Here is a 27,729-nt window from a genome sequence, read left to right as displayed (position 1 = left end):
AGAAACTTGCTAAATATTTTAGGGAATTGAGATGCCAAAGAAACCATAATTCAAGTTTATAGAAAACAATGAGTATATCTAGGTGTGGATATCTTTGAGTTTATCCTTAACTGGAACTTGTTTAGCATTTCTGAGGTGTTGATTAATGTGCTTCACCAAATTTACAAAATCTTTGGCCAAAATTTTAAGTATTTTTTTCTGTTCCTTTCTCTCTCTCCTTGCCTTCTTGAACCAACCTTATGCACTATTCATTATACATACATACTATTATGCATATAGGAATGCATAATTGAGATTATCCAGTCTGAGGAACAGGAAGAAAAAAGAATGAACAAAAATTAACAGAGTCTCAGAGACCTGTGAAATACTACCAGGCATTTCAACATGTGCATAATTGAAGTCCCAAAAGAAAAGGCAAGAGAAAAAAAAAGAAAAGAAAAGAAAAGGCAAGAGAGAAGGAGCATAAGAAATATTTTAAGAAACAATGCCCCAAGTCATCCAAAATTTTAATGAAAAGCATTACTCTATACATCCACACAGCAGAATAAATTCCAAGTAGAATAAACTCAAAGAGATCTACACCCAGACACTTCAAATTCAAACTGCTAAAAAAGAGAATCTTTAAAGCAACAAGGGAGATGCAACTCATTAAGTAAAAATATCCTAAACAAGATAAATAGTTAATTTCTAATAAGAAATTATGGAGGCCAGAAGTCATGAGGTGACATATTCCAAACACTCAAAAAAAAGAAAGAAAAAAAAGAAAAAGAAGACTGTCAAACAAAAACTTTGTATCAGTATTCTTCAGAATCCAGGATAACTTAAGACACTCCCAGACAAAAAAAACTGAGAAGATACATCATGAGCAGAAATACTAAAAAGAGTCCTTCAGGCTAAAAACTGCACTGTGATATCATTTCTCACATACCAGATTGGCCAAACCTCACAAGTTTTTCAACACACTGTATTGGTGAGGCTTTGAGGAAAGAAGCAGTTTCATATGCTGCTGATTGGAATGAAAAATAGTGCATTCCCTATACAGGTGAATATAGCAATATCTAATAATTACATACATATTTATACTTTGACCAGCAACTCCAGGTCTAAAAATTTACCCTCAATATACATATCCAAAAATAAGAAAATACGTATGCACAGGGCTATTCACTGTTCCATTATTTGTAATTACAGAATACTGAAAAAACCTAAATGCTCATACATAGGAGACTGGTTGAATAAATTATAGTATATTTACACAATAGGGTATGCAGCTGTAAAACCAAATGAGAAAGATCTGTATAAACTGAAATGCAGGGATTTTCCAGGACATACATAAAGTGAAAAAAAAACTGTAAGAAGAGCAAATTTTATATGCTATCTTTTATGAAAGCAAAAAGGGAAATAAGAGACTATATAATATATATATGTTTCCGATTTTTATCAAAAAAAAGTAGCACAGGAAAAACAAACTACTAACCAATGTAACTGACAATGCAATAAATGTAATGTAAACTGATATCATCATTATATAGTACTTGATAAAATGAATAATCTGAATGTAATTGTGAGGAGACATCAAAATGTAAAGGAAATTCTGCGTAACAACTAGTCTATACTCTTAAAAATATCAATATATGAAAGACAAAGAAAATTTGAAAAACCATTCTATGTATTAAAGGAGATTAAATGAAGACAGCAACAAAATGCAATGTATTATCCTGGAGTGGATCCTGAATCATGTGGAAAATTCCATAAGAACTTTGTTGAGATAACTACCAAAAATTGCATATGGACTCTACATTCAATAGTACTGATATATCAATGGAAAATTTCCCAAATTTTGTAATTATATTTTGGCTATATCATCATTTGTTTTCTTGTTCTTAGGAAAACACATGAAAATTTTTAGGGCATTATGTCTATTAACTCCCACTCTCAAATGACTCAAGAAATTATATATATATATATATATATGTATACACATATACATATACATATACATATGTACTCATGATCTAGCAATTCCACTTTGGATCTGTAACCAAAAGAATTGAAAGCAGAGTCTCAAAGAGTTATTTCTACACCCATGTTTATAACAGTGTTATTCGCAACAGCTAAAACATGGAAGCAACTCAAGTGTCCATCAATGCATAAATGGATAATCAAAATGTATATATATATAAAATGGAATAATAAGCATCTTTTAAAAGTTAAAAAATTCTGAAATTTGCTACAACATAGGTGAAACTTGTTGCAAATTACATCATGTTAACTGAAATGTTAGTCACAAAAGATAAATATTGTATGATTATACTTATTTGAGACACTTAAGAGTAGTGAAAATTATAGGAATGGAAAGAATGGTGGCTTCCAGGTGCTGGGAGGAGGGTAGAACGGGGAGTTATTATTCAGTGGGCATAGTGTTCAATCCTATGGGATGAAAAGAGCTATGGAGATAGATATCTCCCTATCTCCATAGCTCCATCTCCATAGAATGTGCCGGTTGCATAGCATTATGATTGATTTAATACCACTGAATCACAGACTTTTTTTAAAAAAAACTTTTAATTTCCTTGTAGTTTTATTTCCATTTATAAAAAATAGTATTCTTATTCCAACCAATAGTTAGTTAGTTTTGATATGAATTGAAACTTTTTATACATTGTATAGGAAATATATTTGAGCAGAGAAATTTTAAACAAAGTAATTGCTGAGTAGAAAGGAAACAGGATGATCCCACACAATTGGAGTTGGCAGAGATAGAAAAGCTAAAGCAGCCAAGTGACATATGAAAGCATGTTTATGGATCAATTGTTATTTTAATGATGAAATACATGTTACTATTAGGATTTTCTTCCTTTTGTTTTTTAATCAGCTTTACATATAATAAAACTTGCCAGTGTAGAATTCAATGAGTTTTGACAAATATATGCAGTTGTGTCATAACCTCTACAATTAAGATACGGGATGTTTAGGGACTTCTCTGGTGGTCTAGTGATTAAGACTCCCCACTTCCAGTGCAGGGGGTGTGGTGAACCACAGACTTTAAAAACTGCTGTTGTTTGTTTAGTTGCTAAGTCATATCCAACTCTTTAGCGATCCAATGCACTGTAGCCCACCAGGCTCCTCTGTCCATGGGATTTCCCAGGCAAGAATACAGGAGTGGGTTTTGCCACTTCCCTCTCCAGGGGATCTTTCTGACCCAGGGATTGAACCTGAGTCTCTTGCAATGGCAGGCAGATTCTTTATCATAATTGCTAGGGCTTCCCTGGTGACTCAGGGAAGCCCTAAAAATCATTAAGATAGGTAAGTTGTATGTCAACTGTATTTTACCACAACAGAAAATTTAATAATGCATATATGTATGTACATAAGTAGAGAGTGAAAGAATGGTAATAAAAAAGTAGGAAAACAGTAAAAATTAGTGAATTTGACTGAAGAATATAGAAAACTTTGTACTATTCTTACTACTCTTTTTTGGGTTTGAAAGTATTTGAAAACAAGTATTTAAAAAGATGTCGATTAACCAAAGTCATCAATTTTTTTAACCAATGTCTGCATTAGATGAAAATGTGATTTGATGATGAATAATGAGAAATTAAAGAGCCTCTTGATAAAGGTGAAGCAGAGGAGTGAAAGAGCTGACCTAAAACTCAATATGAAAAATCTCAGATCATGGCATCCAGCCCCACTACCTCATGGCAAATAGAAGTGGAAAAAGTGGAAGTGACAGATTTCCTCTTCTTGGACTCTCAAATCACTGCAGATGGTGAGTACAGCCACAAAATCAGAAGATGACTGCTTCTTGGTAGGAAAGCTATGACAAATCTAGGTACTGTGTTGAAAATCTTACCCTGCTGACAAAGGTCCATAGAGTCAAGGCTATGGTCTTTCCAGTGGTCACGTATGAGTGTGAGAGGTGGACCGTAAAGAAGGCAGAGCACCAAAGAATCGATGCCTTCAAAGTGTGGTGCTGGAGAAGATTCCTGAGAGTCCCTTGAATGGCAAGAAGATCAAATCAGTCAATCTCAAGGGAAATCAACCCTGAATACCCATTGGAAGGACTGATACTGAAGCTGAAACTCCAGTCTTTTGGTCATCTGATGCAAACAGTTGACTCATTGGAAAAGTCATCTGGGAAAGGTTGATGGCAGAAGAAGAAGAGTGTGTCAGAGGATGAGGTGGCAGGATGGCATCACCAATGCAGATGAACATGAACCTGAGCAAACTTAGAGAGATGGTGAGGGACAGGGAGGCCTGGAGTGCTGCAGTCCATGGAGTCGCAAAGAGTCGGACACGACTGGGCAACTGAACAACAACAATGAAAAATGTCTATTGGAAGACAGGAGGAAAGAGGCAGTAATTGAAAGACTGCAAAATTTAAAATAAGTCTAAAAGAAAATAAGATTTCTAAATAGTTATATCACCAAAACAGAATCCATAAAAGGCAATTCTTAAGCAATAGATTATATTGGAAGTAGAATACCAGATTAAAATCTGAGATGGTATATAAATTTGTAAAAAGAACTAATTGAAGTTATTTTTTAAAGGTTTCTAGGTAAGTAATTCAGAAATGAGAAAACATATTAGACCTATTCAACAGAGAAAGAAATGGCAAAATCTTGTAATGAAAAAGTCATGAAAAACACCAGACTAATCAAAGAAGACTTTGAGTACAGCTAACTAATAATAATTGCACACCATAATAGAAAAATGCAAAGAGAAAAGAGTTTAATGATAAAATTTTAAAATAATTTTAGGTGTTTGTAGGGAATCCAGTCAGAGTATTTTCATACTTCCACTTTTCCACATATTTTTTCACTTCACTTTTACCCATTTCCTAGCTTCCCTCTTGAGCTGCTTTCTTAAATTTCAGTGTATTCTTGCTGTATACCTCTGACTATTTTAACAAATTCTCCCCATCCACTCACCAAATTCTCCTTTAGATTTTCCTTCAAAATACACCCTTAAAATGATTATATTAGATATCCCATCAACAAAATCATTATTACTACAGCTATGTGCTGTGTGTGTGCTAAGTCATTTCGGTCGTGGTCGACTTTTTGCGACCCTATGGACTATAGCCCACCAGGCTCCTCTGTCCATGGGACTTCCCAGGCAAGAATATTGGAGTGGTTTGCCATTTCCTGCTCTAGGGGATCTTCCTGACCCAGGGATCGAACCTATGTCTCTTATGTCTCTTGTATTAGCAGGCTGGTTCTTTACTACTAGCACCACCTGGAAACCACTACAGCTACGGTGAACCTAAATTGGAACAGCCTTAAGTATTGTTAGCAATTATATATGGTTAACTATAAATAATAGTTGATTGTTATAAACTGTATAAATTTCCATCTACTGCACAAAACATGCATTATTTTAAAATAATTTTTCTGCAGTTTTGGTAATTTTTATTGTTAAAGGTTGTTTTAATCTGCTCAAACTGCCATAAGAAAATACCATAGACTGAGGAGCTTAAACACTAGACATTTACCTCTTATCACAGTTCTAGAGGCTGGAAGCCCCAAATCAGAATGTTAGTATAATCGGTTTCCAGTGAGAATTCTTCCTGGCTTGCAAAATGCCACCTTCTGGCTGCATCCTCAATGGTGAAGAGAGAGTAAGCTCTCTGGTGTCTCTTCTTATAAGGGTACTTATCCCATCATGAGGGCCCCCTTCCTGAGCTCATCTAAACCTAATTACCTCCCTAAAGTCCCATCTCCAAATACCATCACACTGAAGGTTAAGCCTTCAACATATGAATTCTGGGGGGACACAATTCAGCTCATAGCAAAGATCTAGCCTATATATAAAATTAACTGATGTTAATTAATGGAACAGCATTTGGATATTATTCTTGATTTTAGCAGTAAAGATGGAACATGAGATTATTAAAAACATATCCATTAATTTGTAAAATATAAAAGGTCCAATTGATGTCTCTTTTAGCAACTTTGAATATCATTTCATTGCTTAATATTCCTTTTGAAGAAACACACATTTACAAAGAATAAAACATCTTAATATTAAAATGTAATAATTTGAACATGCAAAATACATTAATTAATATTATTATAGAAAACAAATGAAAATTTAGTGGTAATTTTCTCATATACAACAGTGTGTCAAACACTTTCTCCTTTATTTTCAAATTTCCATGTTAACATGTTAACCATGGCACCATCTTGTGGATATTTATCAAATAGCTGAGCTGTTCAAACATTTATCTGAAGGTACTAAAAAAGAAAGTATTTATGAAGAATATGAAAGTTTTAAAATAAAGTTTAAATTAATGAAATAAAATGTTGGCAAATAATCTTCCTCAATCTTTCAAAAGAGCTTTAATTATATAAATAAACTCTTGAACCAACTCCAGCATTACTTTTTCTTTTTAAAGCGTCTTCTTCATTAAATGCTTATATAAAATTTCTAACTTGCCACTTGGTTCTAAACACACCAAATAGATTGTATTTTAGTGTGTATAGTATGTGCACATGTATGTTTATATAACTAAATATAAATGTGTATGCTATATAATTTTATATTGATTTAAGATCATTGGTTTGTTAAAAAATAGGAACTGATACAGAGTAGGTTTTTTTAAAAGCAAAACAATATTTAATAAATTTAAGTTTTGTTACTCACTGGCTATGAACCACCTCTTTTAAATCTTATTTTTCTGAACTAGAATGAAAAATACAGATAATTGTCAAATTTTAGAGGAGATATACCAAAATACATTAAGCTCTGACAATGTCAAATCAAAAAGTATATGTTATTTCACATATAGGATTTAAATATTTACTGACTGTAATAGGAAACTATACTAAATGGGGTATTTTAATTAGAAAAGTCTTAATCACACAATGTTTTAATGACTTCTTTAGAGAGTATACAGGAAAATCATTGGTGTAATTAATGTGATTTTTCAAAAAGATTACTGAATGTGTTTCTGTAATATCTTCATTATAAAGTTTCAGAATTTAGAGTTCACAACTACAATTAATTGTAGCATTTATTATAGATCTCACTATAGGCTAGGCATCTTGGTATATTATCTAGTACATCCTTCCAACAATCTTTTGAGTCCATACTGTTATTTTTACTTTGCATGTAAGGAAAATTGAGACTGAGTAATTATATAACATTTCATGAGAAGATGGGTACAACAAAGGACAGAAATTATATGGACATAATAGAGACAGAAGATATTAATAAGAGGTGGCAAGAATACACAGAACTACACAAAAAAGATTTTCATGACCCAGATAACCACTATGGTATGATCACACACCTAGAGCCAGACATCCTGGAATGTGAAGTCAAGTGGGCCTTAGGAAGCATCACTACAAACAAAGCTAATGGAGGTGATGGAATTCCAGTTGAGCTATTTCAAATCCTAAAAGATGATGCTGTGAAAGTGCTGCACTCAATATGCCAGCAAATTTGGAAAACTCAGCAGTGGCCACAGGACTGGAAATGGTCAGTTTTCATTCCAATCCCAAAGGAAGGCAAGGTCAAAGAACATTCAAACTATGGCATGATTGCACCCAACTCACAGTCTAGCAAAGTAATGCTCAAAATTCTCCAACCTAGCCTGCAACAGTACATGAACCAAGAACTTGCAGATGTTCAAGCTGGATTTAGAAAAGGCAGAGGAACCAGAGATCAAATTATCAACATCCACTGGATTATAGAAAAAGCAAGAGAATTCCAGAAAAACATTTGCTTTATTGACTATGCCAAAGCATTTGACTGCGTGGATCACAACAAACTGCGTAAAATTCTGTAAGAGATGGGAGTACCAGACCACCATACCTGCCTCCTGAGAAATCTGTATGCAGATCAAGAAGCAACAATTAGAACTGGACCTGGAACAAAGGAATGGTTCAGATTGGGAAAGGAATATGTCAAGGCTGATATTGTCACCCTGCTTATTTAACTTCTACGCAGACTACATCATGGAAAATGCCAGGCTGGACGAAGCACAAGCTGGAATCAAGATTGCCAGGAAAAATATCAATAACCTCAGATATTCAGATGACACCATCCTTATGGTAGAAAGTGAAGAGGAACTAAAGAGCTTCTTGATGAAAGTGAAAGAGGAGAGTGAAAAAGCTGGCTTAAAACTCAACATTCAAAAAACAAAGATCAGAAGAATCAATATTGTCAAAATGGCTATTCTACCCAAAGCAATCTATAGATTCAATGCAATCCCTATCAAGCTACCAACGGTATTTTTCACAGAACTAGAACAAATAATTTCACAATTTGTATGGAAATACAAAAAACCTCGAATAGCCAAAGTAATCTTGAGAAAGAAGAATGGAACTGGAGGAATCAACCTGCCTGACCTCAGACTCTACTACAAAGCCACAGTCATCAAGACAGTATGGTACTGGCACAAAGACAGAAATATAGATCAATGGAACAGAATAGAAAGCCCAGAGATAAATCCACGAACCTATGGACACCTTATCTTTGACAAAGGAGGCAAGGATATACAATGGAAAAAAGACAATCTCTTTAACAAGTGGTGCTGGGAAAACTGGTCAGCCACTTGTAAAAGAATGAAACTAGAACACTTTCTAACACCATACACAAAAATAAACTCAAAATGGATTAAAGATCTAAACGTAAGACCAGAAACTATAAAACTCCTAGAGGAGAACATAGGCAAAACACTCTCTGACATAAATCACAGCAAGATCTTCTATGACCCACCTCCCAGAATATTGGAAATAAAAGCAAAAATAAACAAATGGGACCTAATGAAACTTAAAAGCTTTTGCACAACAAAGGAAACTATAAGTAAGGTGAAAAGACAGCCCTCAGATTGGGAGAAAATAATAGCAAATGAGGAAACAGACAAAGGATTAATCTCAAAAATATACAAGCAACTCCTGAAGCTCAATTCCAGAAAAATAAATGACCCAATCAAAAAATGGGCCAAAGAACTAAACAGACATTTCTCCAAAGAAGACATACAGATGGCTAACAAACACATGAAAAGATGCTCCACATCACTCATCATCAGAGAAATGCAAATCAAAACCACAATGAGGTACCATTACACGCCAGTCAGGATGGCTGCTATCCAAAAGTCTACAAGCAATAAATGCTGGAGAGGGTGTGGAGAAAAGGGAACCCTCTTACACTGTTGGTGGGAATGCAAACTAGTACAGCCACTATGGAAAACAGTGTGGAGATTTCTTAAAAAACTGGAAATAGAACTGCCATATGACCCAGCAATACCACTTCTGGGCATACACACTGAGGAATCTAGATCTGAAAGAGACACGTGCACCCCAATGTTCATCGCAGCACTGTTTATAATAGCCAGGACATGGAAACAACCTAGATGCCCATCAGCAGATGAATGGATAAGGAAGCTATGGTACATATACACCATGGAATATTACTCAGCCGTTAAAAAGAATTCATTTGAATCAGTTCTAATGAGATGGATGAAACTGGAGCCCATTATACAGAGTGAGGTGAGCCAGAAAGATAAAGAACATTACAGTATACTAACACATATATACGGAATTTAGAAAGATGGTAACAATGGCCCTATATGCAGGGCAGAAGAAGAGACGCAGAAGTACAGAACAGACTTTTGAACTCTGTGGGAGAAGGGGAGGGTGGGAAGTTTCGAAAGAACAGCATGTATCAAGTGCTCGGGCCTGTTGGGCTGGGAAGATCCAGAGGAATCGGGTGGAGAGGGAGGTGGGATGGGAGACCGGGATGGGGAATTCGTGTAACTCTATGGCTGATTCACATCAATGTATAACAAAACCCACTGAAAAATAAAAAAATTAAAAAAAAAAAAAAAAAAAAAAAAAAAACAAAGATCATGGCATCCAATCCCATCACTTGAAGGCAAATCAATGAGGAAACAATGGAAACAGTGAGAGACTTCATTTTGGGGGGCTCCAAAATCACTACAGATGTTGACTGCAGCCATGAGATAAAAAGATGCTTACTCTTTGGAAGAAAAGCTATGACAAACTGAGACAGCATATTAAAAAGTAGAGACATTACTTTGCCAACATAGGTCTGTGTAGTCAAAGCTATTGTTTTTCTAGTAATCATGTATAGATGTGAGAGTTGGACCATCAAGAAGGCTGAGCACTGAAGAACTGAAGCTTTTGACCTGTGGTGTTGAAGAGGACTCTTGAGAGCCCCTTGGACTGCAAGCTCAAAGCAGCCAATCCTAAAGGAAATCAACCCTGAATATTCTTTGGAAGGACGGATGCTGAAGCTGAAGCTGAAAATACTTTGGCCATCTGATGTGAAGAGCTGACTCATTAGAAAAGATCCTGATGCTGGGAAAGACTGAAGGCAGGAAGAGAAGTGGGCAACAAAGGATGAGACGGTTGGATGGCATCACTGACTTGATGGACATGAGTTTGAACAAGTTCTGGGAGTTGGTGATGGACAGGGATGCCTGGTGTGCTGCAGTCCATGGGGTCACAAAGAGTCAGCCATGACTGAGCCACTGAACTGAATTATATAACTCACCAAGGTCATCACACAGCTAATAAGAAGTCATAATTTTAACCCATCTTCAAAGCCCAAATTCTTGTCACAACACAAACTTGCTTCTCAGAAATTGAGGTAAATATCAGGTAGGGACTTCCCTGATGGTCACTGGTTAAGAATCCGCCTTCAAGTGCAGGAGAAGTAGGTTTGATCTCTGCTCAGGGAACTAAGATCCCACATGCCATAGGCAACTAAGCCCGTGCACCACAGTGAAGAGCCTGTGCTCCACAACCAAGACCCAGCATAGGGGAAAAAAAAGAAAAGAAATTCATATAAAATCAGATATTTTAATCCAGACATCAATAAAGAATTTAAAAATCTGTTTACTGAAAGTCCCAAGGCATGCCAAATTAAAACTGCTTTATTTTACACATGCAATTTTTAATGCACTAAATTTAATATTATTTCATTTTGAAATATAATTATCCTAACAATATAATACCATGAAGTATAGGAATGTAAGGTATATTATTAATTCTCTGTGTGTGCTAAGTCGCTTCAGTCATGTCCAACTCTTTGTGACCCTATGGACTGTAGCACACCAGGCTACTCTGTCCATGGGGATTCCAGGCAAGAATACTACAGTGGGTGGCCATATTTCCCTCCATGGGATCTTCCCAACCCAGGGATCAAACTTGTGTCTCTAAAATCTCCTGCATTGGCAGGCAGTTTCTTTACCACTAGCTATATATAAGAATAGAACATAAACAGAAATTAAATTTTCTTAATGGTAATCCTTAAGAATTAATATCCACTTCATCATTATCTTCTTTTATTAAATACTATAGCATAAAACTCTTCACGAGTCTTTTAAAACAAAAATTGTGATAGGAACACTTAAAATGAGATCTACCCTCAACAAAATTTTAAGTGCTTAATATAGTATTGTTAACTACAGGCACAATGCTGTACAATAAACCTCTAGAATATACTCATTTTGTGTAATCGAAACCTGATACCCATTGAACAATTCCCCATTTCCTCTCCATTTAGCCCCTGGTAACCATTCATTATTACGGTAATCCAAGCCTATGCCCCAACCAGAAATGCTGAAGAAGCTGAAGTAGAGCGGTTCTATGAAGACCTACAAGACCTTTTAGAACTAACACCCAAAAAAGATGTCTTTTTCATTATAGGGGATTGGAATGCAAAAGTAGGAAGTCAAGAAACACCTGGAGTAACAGGCAAATTTGGCCTTGGAGTACGGAACGAAGCAGGGCAAAGGCTAATAGAGTTTTCCTAAGAGAACACTCTGGTCATAGCAAACACCCTATTCCAACAACACAAGAGAAGACTCTACACATGGACATCACCAGATGGTCAACACCGAAATCAGATTGATTATATTCTTCCCAGCCAAAGATGGAGAAGCTTTACACAGTCAGCAAAAATAAGACCTGGAGCGGACTGTGGCTCAGATCATGAACTCCTTATTGCCAAATTCAGACTTAAACTGAAGAAAGTAGGGAAAACCACTAGACCATTCAGGTATGACCTAAATCAAATCCCTTATGATTATACAGTGGGAGTGAGAAATAGATTTAAGGGACTAGATCTGATAGAGTGTCTGATAAACTATGGATGGAGGTTCATGACATTATACAGGAGACAGGGATCAAGACCATACCCATGGAAAAGAAATGCAAAATGGCAAAATGGTTGTCTGAGGAGGCCTTACAAATAGCTGTGTAACGAAGAGAAGCGAAAAGCAAAGGAGAAAAGGAAAGATATTCCCATTTGAATGCAGAGATCCAAAGAATAGCCAGGAGAGATAAGAAAGCCTTCCTCAGCGATCAATGCAAAGAAATAGGGGAAAACAAAAGGATGGGAAAGACTAGAGATCTCTTCAAGAAAAGTAGAGATATCAAGGGAACATTTTATGCAAAGATGGGACGATAAAGGACAAAAATGGTGTGGACCTAACAGAAGCAGAACATATTAAGAAGAGGTGGCAAGAATACACAGAAGAACTATACAAAAAAGATCTTCACGACCCAGATAATCATGATGGTGTGATCACTCACCTAGAGCCAGACATCCTGGAATGTGAAGTCAAGTGGGCCTTAGAAAGCATCACTATGAACAAAGCGAGTGGAGGTGATGGAATTCCAGTTGAGCTATTTCAAATCCTAAAAGATGATGCTGTGAAAGTGCTGCACTCAATATGCCAGCAAATTTGGAAAAGTCAGCAGTGGCCACAGGACTGGAAATGGTCAGTTTTCATTCCAATCCCTTAGAAAGGCAAAGCCAAAGAATGCTTGATACCACACAATTGCACTCATCTCAAACGCTAGTAAAGTAATCCTCAAAATTCTCCAAGCCAGGCTTCAGCAATATGTGAACCGTGAACTTCCAGATGTTCAAGCTGGTTTTAGAAAAGGCAGAGGAACCAGAGATCAAATTGCCAACATCCACTGGATCACTGAAAAAGCAAGAGAGTTCCAGAAAAACATTTATTTCTGCTTTATTGACTATGCCAAAGCCTTCGACTGTGTGGATCACAATAAACTGTGGAAAATTCTGAAAGAGATGGGAATACCAGACCACCTGACCTGCCTCTTGAGAAACCTGTATGCAGGTCAGGAAGCAACAGTGAGAACTGGACACAGAACAACAGACTGGTTCCCAACAGGAAAAGGAGTACATCAAGGCTGTATATTGTCACCCTGCTTATTTAACTTATATGCAGAGTACATCATGAGAAACACTGGGCTGGAAGAAGCACAAGCTGAAATCAAAATTGCCAGGAGAAATATCAATAACCTAAGATATGCAGATGACACCACCCTTATGGCAGAAAGTGAAGAGGAATGAAAAAGTCTCTTGATGAAAGTGAAAGAGGTGAGTGAAAAAGTTGGCTTAAAGCTTAACATTCAGAAAACTAAGATCATGGCATCTGGTCCCATCACTTCATGGGAAAATGATAGGGAGACAGTGGAAACAGTGTCAGACTTTATTTTTTGGGCTCCAAAATCACTGCAGATGGTGATTGCAGCCATGAAATTAAAAGACGCTTACTCCCTGGAAGGAAAGTTATGACCAACCTAGATAGCATATTAAAAAGCAAGAGACATTACCTTGCCAATAAAGGTCCGTCTGGCCAAGGCTATGGTTTTTCCAGTGGTCATGTATCAATGTGAGAGTTGGACTGTGAAGAAAGTTGAGCACCGAAAAATTGATGCTTTTGAACTGTGGTGTTGGAGAAGACTCTTGAGAGGCCCTTGGACTGACTGCAAGGAGATCCAACCAGTCCATCCTAAAGGAGATCAGTCCTGGGTGTTCATTGGAAGGACTGATGCTGAAGCTGAAATTCCAGTACTTTGGCCACCTCATGCGAAGAGTTGACTCATTGGAAACGACCCTGATGCTGGGAGGGATTGGGGGCAGGAGGAGAAGGGGACGACAGATGAGATGGTTGGATGGCATCACCGACTCGATGGACATGGGTTTGAGTAAACTCCGGGAGTTGGAGATGGACAGGGATGCCTGATGTGCTGCATCATGGGGTCGCAAAGAGTCGGATACGACTGAGCGACTGAACTGAACTGAACTATCTTTGTACTCTCTATTTCTATGAGTTTTACTATTTCAGATATCTCATAAAAGTGGAATTATGTTGTATTTGTCCTTCTGTGCCTGGCTCATTTAACTTAGCATAATGTCCTCTAGGTTCATCCATGTTGTTGCAGGATTCTCTTCTTTATAAGGCTGAACGATATCCCATTGTGTGTATATAACATGTTTTCTTTATCCATTCATCTGTTCATAGACATTTAGGTTTTTCCCACATCTTAGCTATTGTGAACAGTACTGTAATGAACACTGGAGTGTTCATTTGAGATCCAGATTTTTCTTTTTAATATATACCCAGAGTAGGACTGCGAGATCATGTAGTAATTCTATTTTTACTTTTTTAAGGAATCTCTATACTGTTTTCCATACTGACTGCACCATTTTACATTACCACCAACACTGTATAAGCATTCCAATTTCTTGGTAACAGCCATACTAACAAATGTGAGATGGTATCTCACTGCAGTACTGATTTGCCCTTCCCTGATGATTAGTAATATTAAGCATTTTTCCATATACCTGCTGGCCATTTGTATGTCTTTGGAGAAATGTCTATTTAAGTTCTTTATTATTTAAAATATGTGTCATTTTATTTTTTTGCTGTTAATTTGTGAAAGTTCCTTGTATCCTTAAGACATGAATCTCCTACCAGACACATGGTTTGCAAATATTTTCTATTCTATAGGTTGCCTTGTCACACTGTTGATTGTTTTTTGTTTTTATTTTTGCTCTGCAGAAGCTTTTTAGCTTTACGTAGTCCCACTTGGCTTTTTTGCTTTTGTTGCTTGTGCTTTTGGTGTCCTATCTGTATCAGTAGCATATATCAATCATTACTAAACTCAAAGTTACAAAGCATTTTCCCTATGCTTTCTTCTAGGAGTTTTACAGTTCCAGGTCTTAATGTTAAGTCATTAATCCATTTTGTGTTGATTTTTTACTATGGTATAAGATAAGAGTTTCATTTTGTTCTTTTGCATGTGGATATCCAGTTTTCCAAACATCATTTGTTGAGGAGACTGTTCTTTTCCCATTGTATACTCTTGGCCCTCTTGTTGAAAATCAATTCATATATCTGTGGGTTTACTTCTAGGCTCTCTATTATGTTCCATTGTTATGTATACATTTGTTTTTATATAAGTCATACTTTTTAAAAATAATTTTATTTATCTATTTATCTTTGGCTGGGCTGGGTTTTTACTGCTGCTTGGGCTTTTATTTCCCTAGTTGCAGCAAGTGGGGTTTACTCTCTAGCTGTGGCATGCAGGTTTCTCACTGGAGTGGCCTCTCTTGTGGCAGAGCACAGGCTCTAGGATGCGTGGGCTTCAGCATTGGTTGGCATGTGGGCCCTAGAGCACGGGCTCAATAGTTGTGGCGCTCGGGCTTACCTGCTCCACAGCATGTAGCATCTCCCTGGATCAGGGATCAAACCCACGTCTCCTGCATTGGCAGGTGGATTCTTTAACACTGAGTCACTTGGCAAGCCCAGTCATACTATTTTAATCACTACTGTTTTATAATATATTTTAACATCTGAAAGAGTGATACTCCAGTTCTGTTATTCATACTTGAGATTGCTTTGGCAACTAGGGTTGTTTGTTTCCATATGAATTTCAGGATTGCTTTTTTCTATTTCTTAAAAAACTGCCATTGGGACTTTGATATAGACTGCATCAAATCCGTAGATTGTTTTGGGCAATACAGACATTTTAACAATATCAAGTCTTCCAATCCATAAATACAGAAGTGTTTCCATTCATTTGTGTCTTAATTTCTTTCATCAATGATTTATAGTTTCTATAGTATGAATCTTTAAACTTTGGTTAAGTTTATTCCTAGGTATTTTATTCTTTCTGACACTACTGTAAATGGGATTGTTTTCTTTTTCCTTCTCAGATGATTCATTCCTAGTGGATAGAAATACAACTTATATCTATATATTGATCTTGTACCCTATAATATTATTGCATTCATTTATTAGCTCTAATAGCTATTTTTTAGGTGTGTGTGTGTGTATGTGTGTGTAGTCCTGAGGATTCTCTATACATTAGATCATGTGATTTGCAAATAGAGGTAATTTTACTTTTTACTTTCTGATTTGGGTATCTTTTATTTCTTTCTCTTGCCTAATTATTCTGGCTATAACTTCCAGGATTATGATGAAAAGAAGTGAAGAGAATGGACATCCTTGCATCATTCCTGACCTTAAAGGAAAAGTTTTTAGTTTTTCACTCTTGAGTATGATGTTAGTTAGATAGCATATTAAAAAGCAGAGACATTACTTTGCCAACAAAGGTCCATATAGTCAAAGCTATGGTTTTTCCAGTGGTCATGTATGGATGTGAGAGTTGGACGGTGAAGAAAGCTGAGCACCGAAAAATTTGTGCTTTTGAACTGTGGTGTTGGAGAAGACTCTTCAGAGGCCCTTAGACTGCAAGGAGATTCAACCAGTTCATCCTAAAGGAGATCAGACCTGGGTGTTCATTGGAAGGACTGATGCTGAAGCTGAAGCTCCAGTACTCTGGCCACTTCATGCGAAGAGTTGACTCGTTAGAAAAGACCCTGATGCTGGGAGGGATTAGGGGCAGGAAGAGAAGGGAACAACAGAGGATGAGACAGCTGGATGACATCACTGACTTGATGGACATGAGTTTGAGTAGACTCCGGGAGTTGGTGATGGACAGGGAGGCCTGCATGCTGCGATTCATGGGGTCACAAAGAGGCGGACACGACTGAGCGATAGAACTGAACTGAATGATACTAGCTGTGGGCTTTACACACTTGTCCTTTACTATGTTGAAGTAAATGCCTTCTGTACCTACTTTGTTGAGAGTTTTTATCATGAAAAGGTGTGAAATTTTGTTAAATGTTTTTTCTGGCTTTATTGAGTTGATCATGTGATTTTTATTGTTCAATTGCCTAATATGGTGAATCACATTAACTGATTTGCATGTGCTGAACCATCCTTACATGTCAGGGAAAAATCTTCTTGGTCATGATGTATGATTCTTTTAATGAGCTGTTAGATTCAGTTTGTTAGTGTTTGTTGTTTGTTTTCTGAAATTTTACATCTATATTCATTAGGGATATAGGTCTGTAGTTTTCCTGTAGTCTTTGTCTAACTTTGGTATCAGAGTAATTCTGGCTTCATAAAATGAGATTGAAAATGTTCCTTCTTCCTCAGTTTTTGAAAAATTTAAGAAGGACTGGTGCTAATTATTAAATGTTTGATAGAAGTCACCAATGAAGCCATCTGGTCCTGGGCTTTTCTTCATTGAGAGTTTTTTGCTTTTTTTGTTCAGTGATTAAATCTTATTTGATATTGGTCTGCTCATGTTTACTAAATCTTAAAGATTCTGTCTTGGTGCATTATATGTTTTTAAAAATTTAGCTATTTCTTCTGGGTTGTCCAGTTTGATTGCATATAACTGTCCATAATAGTTATTCGTGTGCTCAGTCACTTCAGTCATGTCCAACTCTTTGCAACCCTATGGACTGTAGACCATCAGGCTCCTCTGTTCTTGGGATTCTCCAGGCAAGAATACTGGAGTGGGTTACCATGCCCTCCTCCAGGGGATCTTCCTGACCCAGGGATCACACCCGGGTCTCCTGCATTACAGGTGGACTCTTTACTGCTGAGTCACCAGGGAAGCCCACAATGGTTACTTACAATCTTTTAAATTTCTGTGGCATCAGTTGTAATTCTGCTCTTTCATTTCTGATTTTATTTAGTTCAGTCTTCTCTTTTTTTCTTAGCCTAGCCAAGAGTTTGTCGATTTTTAAAATCTTTTTTAAAAACCAACTCTTTTAATTATTATTTATTTATTTTGGCCACACCATGTGGTTTGTGGGATCTATGTCAATCATGAAAGTCAGTATGTCACGTCAGTATGAAGTGAGATAGAAACCAGCCCCGTGGGTGGTACACTGAAAGACTACTAACTTTGGGGGCATGCTACATTCTTTCCCCTCCCTTTGAGAAGCATCACTTATGTGCCTTTTTCAACCTTGCAGAGCCATGGCAGCTGCAGAAATGCTGTTCATTCCTTCAGCTACTACAGACAACTGTATTATGCCAGTTTTTTCTGTGAATCCTTGTGAAATGAGACTGAAGCTGGTCCCTCTGGGAGTCCACTGAAAAAGCAGAGATGTAGAAGTTTGCCCTACTTTTTCTCCCTCCCTCCAAAAAAGAGGAATCACAATCTCTCTTCGTGCTTAGTTGTGATACAGGTAAAGAAAAATTGCTCTGTGTAACCTCTCTCCATGAAGCTGATCTCAGCCTTGTGCTTGTCTGGAGTACTGTAACTTCTTAACTGAATTATATACTGCTCATAAGGATATTTTGTTACTTATGTTATTGTTCAATCTGTGTATCTGTGAGGAAACAAGGACATGCCATCTAGTTGATGTCACTCCATCCTGTCTTTTAGACACAAATTCTCTGACTCATTTATTATGAAGATAAATGTACTAGAGATTTGATAGAAGTTGTTCAATTTTGCTCTGTTACATGAACAGCTAGGTCACTGCTGCCATCATACATAGGTAGATTACTGTTATTTACAAATCTCCCCAATTCTTTTTTGGAATTTTTTTTCAAAATAATCTAAGAATTTAATTTTAGACATAAGTATTTTCTGGTCTACAATATAATTTTAAAAATTTCTGGAATTCACTTTTTTTTTTCCTTTAAAATATATCCAAGCAACAGACAGTTCTCAGAAATAAAATACAAGTATTTTAAACGCATTAAGACAGGGTGCTCAGGGCCAGTGCACTGGGACAACCCTGAGGGATGGGATGAGGGGTGGGGGGGGAGGAGGGTTCAGGATGGGGGACACATGTACACCCATGGCTGGTTCATGTGAATGTATAGAAAAAAACACTATAATAAAAAAAAAATTAAAAGCAGAGACATTAGAAAAAAACTTCCTAATAAGAAAAAATAACTTAAAACTACACTGTGATATTGTTTCCTTATAGTGACAAAAAAATTGAATATGATACCATTTTGTGAAGATGTGGAAAAACAGAGTCATTTTCGTACATTGTTTGAATTGAGTATTTTGTATGATTCCATTCTCTCTCTCTCTCTGGCTGCACTGCATGGCTTGTGGGAATCTTAGTTCCCTGACCAGGGATTGAACCCAGGCCCTTGGTAGTGAGAGTGTGGAGTCCTAACCACTAGACCCCACAAGGGAATTCCCTCCATTTTCTCTTTCTTAGCACATCAGTTATACTTAAAAATTTGGTTTTCATGATTGCTTTAGAGTTTGGAATACATATTTACATCTAACTCCACTTTCAAACAATACTGTAATACTTCATAGGTAGTGGGAGTACCAGAAGAAAATAATCCTAATTCCCCCCTCCCATTTTTTGTATCATATTGTTATTCATTGTACTTATACGAAAGCATACACACACACATAACTAAACACATTGTTGGTACTATTTTGAACAAAATTTTTTCGTATTAGATAAATGAAGAAAAAGAAAAACTTTTAATTATTCCATATTCCTTCTCTGATGATCTCCCTTTCTTAATGTAGATCAGAGTTTCTGCCCTACATGATTTTTCTTCTCTCTAAAAACTTCAATTTTTTTTTTAATAGTGCAGATCTACTATCAACAAATATCTCAATTTTTGTTTGTCTGAGAAAGTATTTCTCCTTCATTTTTTATAGGGTACAGAATTCTAAGTTGTTGTGTTTTACTCTTAATGCTTCAAATATTTCTTTCCACTCTCTTTTTGCTTGCATGGGTTCTGAGGAGAAGTTGGATATAACTAACCTTTGTTCTTTTATAGGTAAGGTTTTCCCCTACTCTGGTTTCTTAAAGAATTTTTTCTTTATCTTTGATCTTCTATAATTCATTAAAAAAAAGTTTCTTGGCATTCATCCTGCTTGATGTTATCTGAGTTCCTGGATCTGTGATTTGGTGTCTGACATTAATTTGGAGAAGTTCTTAGGCTTTATTATTTTAAATGTGTCCTCTGGCCCTTTCTCTTTATTCTCCTAGTATTCCCATCACATATACATTATAGCTTCTGTAGTTGTACAACAGTCCTTGGATATTCTGTTTTTGTAGGCTTTTCTCTCTTTTCAGTTTTAGAAGCTTCCATTGCTTTATCCTCAAGCTCAAAGATTATCTCTTTGGTCATGTCTAATCCACTGTTAAGTCCATTAAAGGCATTCTTCATTTCTGTTATAGTGTTTTTGATCTTTAGTATTTATTTTTAGTTCTTTCTTAGGATTTTCATCTCTCTGCTTATACTGCACTTCTCTGCTTGCAAGCTGTACTTTATCCATTAGAGTCCTTAATATATTAGGACTTCCCTGGTGGCTCAGATGGTAAAGCATCTGATGGTAAATGCTCAGATGGTAAATGCGGGAGACCCGGGTTCGATCTTTGTTTTAAATTACCATTCTCATAATACCAAAATCCCTGTCACATTTCGTTCTGACTCTAGCTCTATGTGTTCAAAGTCTATTTTGTGCCATTTAGTATACCTTGTAGTTTTTTCTTGATAATGAGACATGATATGCTAGGTAAAAGGAACTGTTGTAAGGAGACTTTTAGAACTACGCTAGTAAGGTGTAAGGGGAGGGGAAACAGTCCTATGATTAGGTCTCAGTCTGCCAGTGGGCATATGCCACTGGACTGTGAATTTCATGAGTATCTCAGTTTTTTCCTCCCCTCTTGCGTGAGGCAGAATGGCTAGAGGGAGCTGGAGTTGAGCATTTCCCTTCCCCTCAGAATAGGCCCTGATAATATCTCAGTAGATTAGGCTCTGGTTAAACAGTTTTCCCTGATGGCAGGTCTTGACAAAAAGAACAGAATGATATGGCATATTTCAAACCGGCACATCTTTCCATCCTCATGCTGGAAACATGAAGGGATTTTTCTCAGATATTTGCTGTGGGAACTTGGTTGAACTCTTGGTTGAACAACATTGTGAGTGCTCCCCTATGACTATATTCCTTGAAGTTTTTAACTCCCAGACTTGCCCACGCTGAGGCTCCAGCAATTCATAATTACAGTTCCGGTCTCCTACCCTGACACTGGTTTCTGGTTCATTTTCTGCTTAGGCAGGAGTCTCTGCTCTGATAAACTGTGACTCCCTGTATGTAATTGTCTTTCTGACCTTGTGTCCTCAGTTTTCTATTTTTCAATCTGTCAGCTTTTTACTTATTCTTAGGATGGAGTGGTGACTTCCAAGCTCCTTATATGTGAAACTGGAAGTCCTCATATATTATTGAGGGAAGCATATGGTGGTATTTCTATGGAAGACAGCTGGCAAAATCTATTAAAATTACAAATGAATATATCCTTTAACCCAACAATTTTACTTATGAACTTATCTCATAGATTTATTGATATAGATATGAAATGACATATATAAAATGTTATTCATTGCATCACAGTTGTATTAGCAAAAGATTAGAATCAACTTGACATTCATCAACTAAGAGCTTGTTATGTCCACATATTTATGGGATGGAAAACTAAGCAGCCATACATATGAAACTGCTGTCACCAGTTGCTTGAGTAGAAAGGAACCATAACAGAAGGTAGATATTTCATTATTCACTCACTTGTACCTTTTGAGTGTTGAATCATCTGAATTTACAGGTGCTTAAAAATAAACAATGGAGTTAAACCCCTGCTCCCCAAGCCCTCTGACCCTGCTTTCCCTGATTCCCCAAGGATCTTAAATCTGAGATGGGCATGTCTAGAGTGACATATACTCATTCTGGATATCCAGCTATTAGGTTGGTGCAAAAGCAATTGTGGTTTTGCATTGTTAAAGTTTGCCATTTGATATTGGAGTACATTCTTTTTTTTTTTTTTTTTTTTTTATTAGTTGGAGGCTAATTACTTCACAACATTTCAGTGGGTTTTGTCATACATTGACATGAATCAGCCATAGAGTTACACGTATTCCCCATCCTGATCCCCCCTCCCACCTCCCTCTCCACCCAACTCCTCTGGGTCCTCCCAGTGCACCAGGCCCGAGCACTTGTCTCATGCATCCCACCTGGGCTGGTGATCTGCTTCACCATAGATAATATACATGTTATTCTTTCGAAACATCCCACCCTCACCTTCTCCTACAGAGTCCAAAAGTCTGTTCTGTACTTCCGTGTCTCTTTTTCTGTTTTGCATATAGGGTTATCGTTACCATCTTTCTAAATTCCATATATATGTGTTAGTATGCTGTAATGTTCTTTATCTTTCTGGCTTACTTCACTCTGTATAATGGGCTCCAGTTTCACCCATCTCATTAGAACTGATTCAAATGAATTCTTTTTAACATCTGAGTAATATTCCATGGTGTATATGTACCACAGCTTCCTTATCCATTCATCTGCTGATGGGCATCTAGGTTGCTTCCATGTCCTGGCTATTATAAACAGTGCTGCAATGAACATTGAGGTGCATGTGTCTCTTTCAGATCTGGTTTTCTCAGTGTGTATGCCCAGAAGTGGTATTGCTGGGTCAAATGGCAGTTCTATTTCCAGGTTTTAAAGAAATCTCCACACTGTTTTCCACAGCGGCTGTACTAGTTTGCATTCCCACCAACAGTGTAAGAGGGTTCCCTTTTCTCCACACCCTCTCCAGCATTTATTGCTTGTAAACTTTTGGATAGCAGCCATCCTGACTGGCGTGTAATGGTACCTCATTGTGGTTTTGATTTGCATTTCTCTAATAATGAGTGATGTTGAGCATCTTTTCATGTGTTTGTTAGCCATCTGTATGTCTTCTTTGGAGAAATGTCTGTTTAGTTCTTTGGCCCATTTTTTGATTGGGTCATTTATTTTTCTGGAATTGAGTTTCAGGAGTTGCTTGTATATTTTTGAGATTAATCCTTTGTCTGTTGGTTCATTTGCTATTATTTTCTCCCAATCTGAGGGCTGTCTTTTCACCTTACTTATAGTTTCCTTTGTAGTGCAAAAGTTTTTAAGTTTCATTAGGTCCCATTTGTTTAGTTTTGCTTTTATTTCCAATATTCTGGGAGGTGGGTCATAGAGGATCTTGCTGGGATTTATGTCGGAGAGTGTTTTGCCTATGTTCTCCTCTAGGAGTTTTATAGTTTCTGGTCTTACATTTAGATCTTTGATCCATTTTGAGTTTATTTTTGTGTATGGTGTTAGAAAGTGTTCTAGTTTCATTCTTTTACAAGTGGTTGACCAGTTTTCCCAGCACCACTTGTTAAAGAGTTTGTCTTTTTTCCATTGTATGTCCTTGCCTCCTTTGTCAAAGATAAGGTGTCCATAGGTTCGTGGATTTATCTCTGGGCTTTCTATTCTGTTCCATTGATCTATATTTCTGTCTTTGTGCCAGTACCATACTGTCTTGATGACTGTGGCTTTGTAGTAGAGTCTGAAGTCAGGCAGGTTGATTCCTCCAGTTCCATTCTTCTTTCTCAAGATTACTTTGGCTATTTGAGGTTTTTTGTATTTCCATACAAATTGTGAAATTATTTGTTCTAGTTCTGTGAAAAATACCGTTGATAGCTTGATAGGGATTGCATTGAATCTATAGATTGCTTTGGGTAGAATAGCCATTTTGACAATATTGATTCTTTCAATCCATGAACACAGTATGTTTTTCCATCTGTTTGTGTCCTCTTTGATTTCTTTCATCAGTGTTTTATAGTTTTCTATGTATAGGTCTTTTGTTTCTTTAGGTAGATATACTCCTAAGTATTTTATTCTTTTTGTTGCAATGGTGAATGGTATTGTTTCCTTAATTTCTCTTTCTGTTTTTTCATTGTTAGTATATAGGAATGCAAGGGATTTCTGTGTGTTAATTTTATATCCTGCAACTTTACTATATTCATTGATTAGCTCTAGTAATTTTCTGGAAGAGTCTTTAGGGTTTTCTATGTAGAGGATCATGTCATCTGCAAACAGCGAGAGTTTCACTTCTTCTTTTCCTATCTGGATTCCTTTTACTTCTTTTTCTGCTCTAATTGCTGTGGCCAAAACTTCCAACACAATGTTGAATAGTAGTGGTGAGAGTGGGCACCGTTGTCTTGTTCCTGATTTCAAGGGAAATGCTTTCAATTTTTCACCATTGAGGGTGATGCTTGCTGTGGGTTTGTCATATATAGCTTTTATTATGTTGATGCATGTTCCTTCTATTCCTGCTTTCTGGACAGTTTTTATCATAAATGAGTGTTGAATTTTGTCAAAGGCTTTCTCTGCATCTATTGAGATAATCATATGGTTTTTATCTTCCAATTTGTTAATGTGGTGTATTACGTTGACTGATTTGCAGATATTAGAGAATCCTTGCATTCCTGAGACAAAGCCCACTTGGTCATGGTGTATGATATTTTTAATATGTTGTTGGATTCTGTTTGCTAGAATTTTGTTAAGGATTTTTGCATCTATGTTCATCAGTGATATTGGCCTGTAGTTTTCTTTTTTGGTGGCATCTTTGTCTGGTTTTGGAATTAGGGTGATGGTGGCCTCATAGAATGAGTTTGTAAGTTTACCTTCATCTGCAATTTTCTGGACGAGTTTGAGTAAGATAGGTGTTAGCTCTTCTCTAAATTTTTGGTAGAATTCAGCTGTGAAGTCATCTGGCCCTGGACTTTTGTTTGCTGGAAGATTTTTGATTACAGTTTCGATTTCCTTGCTTGTGATGGGTCTGTTAAGATCTTCTATTTCTTCCTGGTTCAGTTTTGGAAAGTTATACTTTTCTAAGAATTTGTCCATTTCATCCAAGTTGTCCAATTTATTGGCATAGAGCTGCTGGTAGTAGTCTCTTATGATCCTTTGTATTTCAGTGTTGTCTGTTGTGATCTCTCCATTTTCATTTCTAATTTTGTTAATTTGGTTCTTCTCTGTTTCTTAATGAGTCTTGCTAATGGCTTGTCAATATTGTTTATTTTTTCAAAAAAAACCCCAGCTTTTAGCTTTGTTGATTTTTGCTATGGTCTCTTTAGTTTCTTTTGCATTTATTTCTGCCCTAATTTTTAAGATTTCTTTCCTTCTGCTGACCCTGAGGTTCTTCATTTCTTCCTTCTCTAATTGCTTTAGGTGTAGAGTTAGGTTATTTATTTGGCTTTTTTCTTGTTTCTTGATGTAAGCCTGTAATGCTATGAACCTTTCCCTTAGCACTGCTTTTACAGTGTCCCATAGGTTTTGGGTTGTTGTGCTTTCATTTTCATTCATTTCTATACATATTTTGATTTTCCTGAATTTTCCAAGACCAGATTTATGGCCCAGGATGTGATCTATTCTGGAGAAGGTTCCGTGTGCACTTGAGAAAAAGGTGAAGTTGATTGTTTTGGGGTGAAATGTCCTATAGATATCAATTAGGTCTAGCTGGTCCATTGTGTCATTTAAGGTTTGTGTTTCCTTGTTAATTTTCTGTTTAGTTGATTTATCCATAGTTGTGAGTGGGGTATTAAAGTCTCCCACTATTACTGTGTTACTATTAATTTCCTCTTTCATACTCATTAGCGTTTGCCGTACATATTGCGGTGCTCCTATGTTGGGTGCACATATATTTATAATTGTTATATCTTCTTCTTGGATTGATCCTTTGATCATTATGTAGTGTCCTTCTTTGTCTCTTTTCACATCCTTTATTTGAAAGTCTATTTTATCTGATATGAGTATTGCGACTCCTGCTTTCTTTTGGTCTCCGTTTGCGTGAAATATTTTTTTCAGCCCTTCACTTTTAGTCTGTATGTGTCTCTTGTTTTGAGGTGGGTCTCTTGTAGACAGCATATATAGGGGTCTCATTTTTGTATCCATTCAGCCAATCTTTGTCTTTTGGTTGGGGCATTCAACCCATTTACATTTAAGGTAATTATTGATAGGTGTGGTCCCATTGCCATTTACTTTGTTGTTTTGGGTTCACGTTTATACAACCTTTCTGCATTTCCTGTCTAGAGAAGATCCTTTAGCATTTGTTGAAGAGCTGGTTTGGTGGTGCTGAATTCTCTCAGCTTTTGCTTGTCTGTAAAGCTTTTGAATTCTCTTTCATATCTGAATGAGATCCTTGCTGGGTACAGTAATCTAGGTTGTAGGTTATTCTCTTTCATTACTTTCAGTATGTCCTGCCATTCCCTTCTGGCCTGGAGGGTTTCTATTGAAAGATCAGCTGTTATCCTTATGGGAATCCCTTTGTGTGTTATTTATTGTTTCTCCCATGCTGTTTTTAGTATTTGTTCTTTGTGTTTGATCTTTGTTAATTTGATTAATATGTGTCTTGGCGTGTTTCGCCTTGGGTTTATCCTGTTTGGGACTCTCTGGGTTTCTTGGACTTGGGTGGCTATTTCCTTCCCCATTTTAGGGAAGTTTTCAGCTATTATCTCCTTGAGTATTGTCTCATGGCCTTTCTTTTTGTCTTCTTCTTCTGGGACTCTTATGATTCGAATGTTGGGGCGTTTCACATTGTCCCAGAGGTTCCTGAGGTTGTCCTCATTTCTTTTGATCCTTTTTTCTTTTTTCCTCTCTGCTTCATTTATTTCCACCATTTTATCTTCTACCTCACTTATCTTATCTTCTGTCTCCGTTATTTTACTCTTGGTTCCCTCCAAAGTGTTTTTGATCTCATTCATTGCATTATTCATTTTTAATTGACTCTTTTTTATTTCTTCTAGGTCTTTATTAAACATTTCTTGTATCTTTTCAGTTTTTGTCTCCAGGCTATTTATCTGTAACTCCATTTTATTTTCAAGATTTTGGATCATTTTTATTATCATTATTCTAAATTCTTTTTCAGGTAGATTCCCTATCTCCTCCTCTTTTGTTTGACTTGGTGGGCACTTTTCATGTTCCTTTACCTGTTGGGTATTTCTCTGCCTTTTCATCTTGTTTAGATTGCTGTGTCTGGAGTGGGCTTTCTGTATTCTGGAGGTCTGTGGTTCCTTTTTATTGTGGAGGTTTTACCCAGTGGGTGGGGTTAGACGATTGGCTTGTCAAGGTTTCCTGGTTAGGGAAGCTTGCGTCGGTGTTCTGGTGCATGGAACTTGATTTCTTCTCTTTGGAGAGCAATGGAGTGCCCAGTAATGAGTTTTGAGATGGGTCTATGTATTAGGTGTGACCTTGGGCAGTCTGTATGTTGACGTTCAGGGTTATGTTCCTGCGTTGCTGGAGAATTTGCATGGTATGACTTGCTCTAAAACTTATTGGCTCTTGGATGGTGGTTGGTTTCAGTGTATGTATGGAGGCTTTTGGACGGTCTCTTATTACTTAATGTTCCATGTAGGCAGGAGTTTTCTGGTGTTCTCAGGTTTGGGGCTTAAGTCTCCTGCCTCTGGATTTCAGTTTTATTCTTCCTGTAGTCTCAGGACTTCACCAACTATACAGCACTGATAATAAAACTTCTAGGTTAATGGTGAAAAGATTCTCCCGTTAGGGACTCCCAGAGAGGTTCACAGAGTTACATGAAGAAGAGGAGAGGGAGGAGGGAGATAGAGATGATTTGGAGGGGAAAAGGGGGGGCCCAAGAGGAGAGAGACAGATCTACGCAGTTGTCTGTTCCCCGAGTGTTCTCCGTAGCCCAGACACCCACAAAGATTCACAAAATTGAATTGGGAAGAGAAGGGGAAAGGAGGAAATAGAGGTGTTCTGAGGTAGAAAACAG

This window comes from Muntiacus reevesi, chromosome 1 (genome assembly GCF_963930625.1).
Source record: "Muntiacus reevesi chromosome 1, mMunRee1.1, whole genome shotgun sequence".
Taxonomy (NCBI): Eukaryota; Metazoa; Chordata; class Mammalia; order Artiodactyla; family Cervidae; genus Muntiacus; species Muntiacus reevesi.
This window is presented reverse-complemented; position numbering follows the sequence as displayed.